This window comes from Pinus tabuliformis, chromosome 2_2 (genome assembly GCF_031772625.1).
Source record: "Pinus tabuliformis cultivar Carrire ecotype Pingquan chromosome 2_2, CPIR1, whole genome shotgun sequence".
Taxonomy (NCBI): Eukaryota; Viridiplantae; Streptophyta; class Pinopsida; order Pinales; family Pinaceae; genus Pinus; species Pinus tabuliformis.
Genome location: NC_142300.1, coordinates 292,347,934 through 292,354,720, shown reverse-complemented (window position 1 = coordinate 292,354,720; position 6,787 = coordinate 292,347,934).

The window sequence follows — 6,787 nt, the reverse complement described above, 5'->3', positions numbered from 1 at the left end:
ATACTCAAAGACGATGATGATGATGATGACGATGATGATGACGATGATAATGACAATGACGACGATGATGATGACGATGATGATGATGACAACGAAGATGTTAACAATGATTATGAGGATGATGACGACGACAACGACGATGATGAGGAGGAGGACAATGACAACTACGATGATGATGTTGATGAAAAAGATGATGATGATGATGACAATGATGATGACGATGATGATGATGTTGATGAAGATGACAAAGATGATGACGATGTTGATGAAGATGATGATGAAAAATATGTTGATGATGATGATGATAACGATTTTATGATGACAATGACATGGATGATGATTCAAATGATAATCGTGATGAAGGTAAATATGTGATTTATATGATGATGATTTTCGTAATGATGTTGATGAGGAAAATCATGACAACAACGATTATGATGATGATGATGAAAAAGATGATGACGATGACGATGATTTGAACATAGGTTTGTCATGTCATTTTGATTTGAACTTAGGTTTGTCATTTATGAAAACTATAAATTAGTCATTTTAACCTTTTGTCTTTGGCCCCATTCACAGCTCACTCTATGCTGGATCAAAGCATAATTTCCACAAATTAGTTAATGGAAAATCTTAGAAGTTATTAGATGAACCGAAGTTAAAATTAGAGATGATGGTATAAACCTAAATGAGCTTCTCTTCATTTCAAGAATAATATATTATCTATTGAACAAGGCCAACCATGTGAAGGTGTAAGTTCAAATGGCCCTGTTGACAGTGTTGGACCCACCAACATGTCAAGGGGATCTCCCCAGTAAGAAGTCCCAATTAAACCTCAAACTGTTTGGTGTGGGAGTCCAAACAGTGGGTCATAAGGTAATGCTTTGACCTTGATCTCGCATAGAGGCAAGTAAGATAACTCTGTTAGTAGCAAGGGTGTGACTGATTCAATGATTCATGGAAGGGGTAAGAGAGGTTCCAACACTTCGAAAGGGGAAGGAGGTGACGGTGATTTCCAGGTTGAAAGGGATCAGTCCTAACTCAGCTAGCAACACACAACACAAAGGACATGCACAACTTCCGGTGGAGCAGTCCACTCAGATGCGGTAGTCACATCATACAAGGTAAGATAACAAGTATGACACTCACGGATCAGTCCAAGATGAGTGCGATGGTTGTTATAGCAAGTTTCAAGTGAAAGGTCTGCCTTATGTCCTGCAGAGCAGTCGACATGGACGGTGACAGCATTAACAACATATGCAACACATTTACAACAAGCTTCATATAATTGCATGTGAATCAATTCATACACAAGTACATAAGTTAAACAACATATATCATTAAAGCAACTGGAGCAGTCCAACTACAATAACAACATATACATCAAAATGTGTTGGCTCTTATTACATAAATAATTGTGAGTCATGCAATACATCCATGTAAACCTGCTAGCCCCAACAGTGGAACGTTACAACCACATCTGCCTACTCATCCAAAGAGATGTACTAGCTCTGTGCACTGGAGAAGCCAAGGCGCGCTACAATATTGTCCAAGCCTTCTTCAAGATAGTCTTAGTGGAAGCTTGGCTAACCAAAAGCATGTACAATGAGTTATGAGGGACTATTTATAACAAAGGGTGGGGTGACCCTTGACATTCCTCTTTGTGACAGTTCAACTACCCTCATGACCCTTCACCTACTCTATGAATTTTACATCGAACCATTGACACTTGACTTACACTTGACCTGACTCAACATTACAATGCACATGTACTCATGTTAGACAACATGGCTTGAGCAAGCCTTGCAAGAAATCACTGACACTCGGTCTACTGTGATGAGACCAACTCTTTGACATGCTTGTGATGGTGAAGGTGGTGAGCTGATGCCAAGCTTGGTCATCTGTGATGGTGTGCATGCACCTCATGGTGACATCTTGTTGAAGCGAAATCTTGCCTCTGTTGCAACCGGTGCATTGGTTTGGCCCCTTCATCCAACTCATCTGCTAACATGCGCATGGTCTTCTTGGGTACAGTTGAACCAGCAACACACTGATGCATAGTGTTTGTGCTACTCTTCAAGTGTGTGTCGGTGGTCATGCACATCAACTTGTCGAAGTACATGTTCAATCCCAGTTGGATTTGCTTCTTGTCTTAGCCTTGGTTAGTGTGTTGAATGGGTTGGATTGCATGCCTACGCTCAACGACATGCATGTTGTTGAATACCTTGCATGCGATCAACAACACTGCTCACCATGTCTACTCTGTGTCAGCTGGTGGGATGGATCCTTAACTTGTACGGGCGCAGTTTCATTCATGAGTGCATGTTGTGCCCACTGTTGTTCATGTTCCTGTTGCAACGCATTTGTCTGTGCAGCGTCATGTTCTTCCTGAGTTGCTGCTTCAGCACATGCAACTCCTGCTTTGTTCCATCGTTTGCATTTACGTGATCTTCATGTCATGTCGTCACTTCATAGCCGAAGTCTCCAAAGTTGCTTTCAACATCAATGGATCTGCTTGAGCTTGCAACCTTGTTCCGCCTCCTTGTTGTCAACAACCCCCCTCTTACATTCGTTGCATTTGGTATGTTGTCTTCAACTATTGTTCATGATGTTGCTCGTTGTGATACCTAGAGACATGGAAACACTCATTGGCAAGAAATCTGTCTGTTTAAAACCAAAATGAACATGAGAACTGACTTGCAACATACCTGGGTGAATGACCATGAAGTTTGCGGAATTTCGGCCAGGAGGTCGGGAGACCGACTACCAAGACTGCACAAGGCATAGTCTAGGCTGCTGGGAGACTGACTGACTGTTGGAACTGCATAATGCACAGTCCAGTCTAGCTGCTGACTATTGGGATTGCGCAATGCGCAATTCCAGCTGGGAAGGATTGCTTGCGTAGGGACAGATTTGCGCAATTTCTTGGGCCAAGCAGCCACTATCCTCCAGAAATGCACAAATTAGTCTTGGAGGTTAGTGCTAGGCAGGAATGCGCATTTCTAGAGAGGAAGGTGAGCCTTCTTTCCCCAGATTGTGCAATGCAGCCTTGGTGGAGGCAAAGCCCGAGCCAAGGTTGGCCTGACTCGCTGACGAGAAACTGAAAGCAAGTAAGTCAGTGAATGCATGGTGACACTAATTGATAGCAAAAGTGATTAACAGTGCATGCAAAACATGAATGAAATATTCATCAAACAAATCAACATGCATGTGGGTGAGGCATTTCGTCAGTTGGGCAAACGTCTATGCAAAACAGTTTCATACATGCGACAGTAGTGAGATAGCAACGAAAACTGAAACAGAGCTAGGACAAGCTAGTATATATGTAAACGATAGCAAGCATTCAAAGAAATCAAGCAAGCAATACTCATACAAGTGAAAACTCAAAAAATGACAAAAATGCAACACAAGGCACGGGAAACAAGCTTACCCCAAAACAGCTGAGCTGAATGTTACAATTTATCCTAGATGTGATGTGGGATGTCAGATCTGTAAGATTGATGTGAGGAATGAGCTATGTAGTGTCTGGCTGATGATTTTTTATAACATCGAGGTTGTGACGCACATGCCACAAATCTAGGGAAAGTGACACTTGGTGGGAGGTTTCATAATTGCTCCTTGCATGTAACCTCTAACTACTAAGATCCCTGAAACAAGGGATGCCTTTTCATGCTACCTTGGGAGAAGCAACCCATGCATGCAAGTCTATTTTGCTCAGTCCCAGAGGGAACAGGTCAACTCAGTTGCACATGCAAGAGACTACTCGGCTGCTGGAGAAAAATGCGCATTTCTGGCTAGGATCGGGGTTAGTTGCCCAGGAGATTTGCACAATTTCTAGGTAGAGCAGCTGACTGCTATCTAGATTTATGCAAATCTTGGGCTGAACAGCCTGCTGCTAGGAAAATTTGCGCAAATCGTGCTGGGAGTGTTGGCAGGTACGATTGCACAATCTTGGAGCCCAGTAGGCTGCCAGAGAGGATTGCGCAATTTCTGGAGGGAAGGATGGTTGTCCTTTAGAAATGCACAATTTTCAAGGGGAAGTTGCTCAGCCTGCAGCTGGACCAAGTCCAGGTGAACAACCTGTGAGGGGAATGGATCAAGCTGTGACCAACAGGCTGCCTTTGTGCAAGAAAGACATTGAAGCTTGTGAACTTGATGAAGCAAGGCAAGCTGCTGTGAAGGTTGGAAGGGAGGCTCCAAAATGAGGCTAAGGCAAAATTTTGGAGGGTGGTTGTAGCCACTACAATACTTGGCGACACACTGGTAGAAATCCAGCTCTCTAAATGGACCTTGTTCATGAAAAGAAAGTCTAACACCTCCGGAAGTATTGTTCAGTTTTCAGCTCATCTTGGTTTCACACTAACTTGATTGTAAGATGTAGCATCTGCCAAACCCTTGGTCGATTGACACACATTCCAAGCCAAGGCAACACAGTTGTTTCGATTGGGGTTGAGGGGTATATAGGTGCACAAGTAGTATAGTCATCAGAGTCTTAGTTTCATCTCTGGTGTTGCTCCACTGCCAGCAGGCCTGGACAATACCCCAGTGGAGTCACGTATTAACGCAAGCATGGCTCCCCTACCAGTGAGCTTGGTTAGTACCCCAGCGGAGTTACTTGCATCACCTCCCTGCGTAGGAAGCCTTTCTCTTCTTTCGCCTTATTCATTTTTCATTTTGAATTTTTGACTTTTCATTTTTTCATTTTCCACTGTGCATAGCACTTATTCATTTCAGAGGCGGAAGAGGGATCCCAACTTATTGAGAGTAGAAGAGGTTGTTCCAGCAGAGAAGTAGTTTATTGTATCTCTAACGTGCCTGTTAAGGTTTTACCCCTTACCTTACTCTACTTGACTGAGCTGACAAGGGTTAACCCAAAAACAATCGACTAGAGAAGGTGACACTAGTTAGTGCGCAAGCATTGTGTTTACACCAAGGTTCACTTCGAACAGTACGTATTTTCCTTCGACGTATCATGGACTAAAAGTAACAAGCTCATCATACAGAGGCAAGATGACAGATAACCAAGTAGTGATAGATGTACAAGCCCTCTTGTACTTTACCCAGCTCGCTTCAAGAGTCATACATGGTTTCATGCAAAACTAACCTATGAATGAAACAAGTGAACGAACTAACAATCAACAAAGAAAAGCAAGAGCAGAAGAAAAAATGAAAGTGAAGCAAGTAAACAAACAAGCAAACAAACAAACAAGCAAGCAAACAAATAAACAAAGCACGTAAGCAAACAAGTATGCAAGAAAAAAATTGAAAGCAAACACTGCTCCTACTCCTACACTAATAGTACATGGGCTTGATCACATGAAGTGATACTTCCAATGCAACCACCAGTGCATTGGTAGACCCACGTTGTTGAAGGCTTGGTCCGTGAGCAACCTAGTTGTGTGAACCAGCAAACAAGAAAGATATAACAATGAATACAACCACACTTCGTGTTTTAAAGTGCCCACAAGACATAAGTGAGTACATGTGCATGATGGGTAGTCCGTGGACTTGTCATGGTGTTGTGTGACACTACATGCAACTTTGAAGCATAAGCACACTCTTGACTGTGACATGCAAGCAAACGAAAGAAACAAAGATAACTTGCGTCACGCACAAGTGCTTGCAATGTAAGACTCCTCCAATGCATGAGCAATGGGATCGTGTAGTTTGAGTGGAGGAAGTAAAATATGAGTGTTAGATTGATCTTGAGTGCATACAGATGAGTGATGAGGAGCCTTGAGTGTTTGAACAATTTCCTGATCAGAAGCGAAACCAACCTCAGGATAGTGAGGGCCTAACATAACCATCAGCTCAGGCTAAAGTGCCTCGACAGTCTGTGGGGTTTCGACTTCATTGACATATGGATCTTCGTAGGCTAGTGGCTTAGACGGATTAACAATGAGTGAATCAACATCGTGACCGACTGATGAGGTGAAGAGATCACGACAACCAAGATCATAAAATTCAGGATGGTTGTCGACATCCTCATGGTTTGATGAATCACACAGAGGGGTAGATGAGGAGGAAGGATGTTCACCCTCTACGTTTCTAGAAAAGGAAGATGAAAGATCAAGTGGATTTCTAATGAATGATTGGTCCTCTCCATTGTTGGATGATGGGCTAACATACGGTGTGTCCTGCGAAAGATCAACAATGGGTGCATCTATGGATGAAGACACACATGCGAAATCATGGATGGCAGGTTCACCAATGATTCTAGGGAAGCACTGAGGGGGCTTGAACGAAAGGGAGTTATCCTTCCCTAAGTGTTGATGTTCAAGCTCCCACTCATACTCTTCATGAATGATAACGCATGTTGGTTGTGCAACACCAGCTTCGTCAGTGGGTTGTTCCTCATTCACAACAAGTGAAGAGTCTGGAATGGACGAACACAAGACAGTATCATCCTAAGGAATAGCCAGGTGCGAAGACGGAGGTCATAGAAAAGATTGCATATGAGGACTCGAAGGACTCATAACCAAATCTGTGCGGAAATTCAGTGAAGTGGTGTTGGGAGGGTGTGAAGGATGAACAGGTGAGTAAGCATGATCCTCAGCATCACTAGGTAGTGGTGGAGTTGTTGAATAAGAGGAAGGCGGACAGTCAGTTGAGACAGTGCCCGCTTCCACATGAGATTGCACAGCTCCATCAACAAAGAATGTTGAGCGAGGCTTGATCTCAAACTTCCTCTTGGGACGGGAAGGTTTCTTAAGGTAGTACTCGAACCGGTCCCAAAGATAAGAAAATATCATCTAGATCCTAGGAGCTTGAAACTACAAGTCACGGA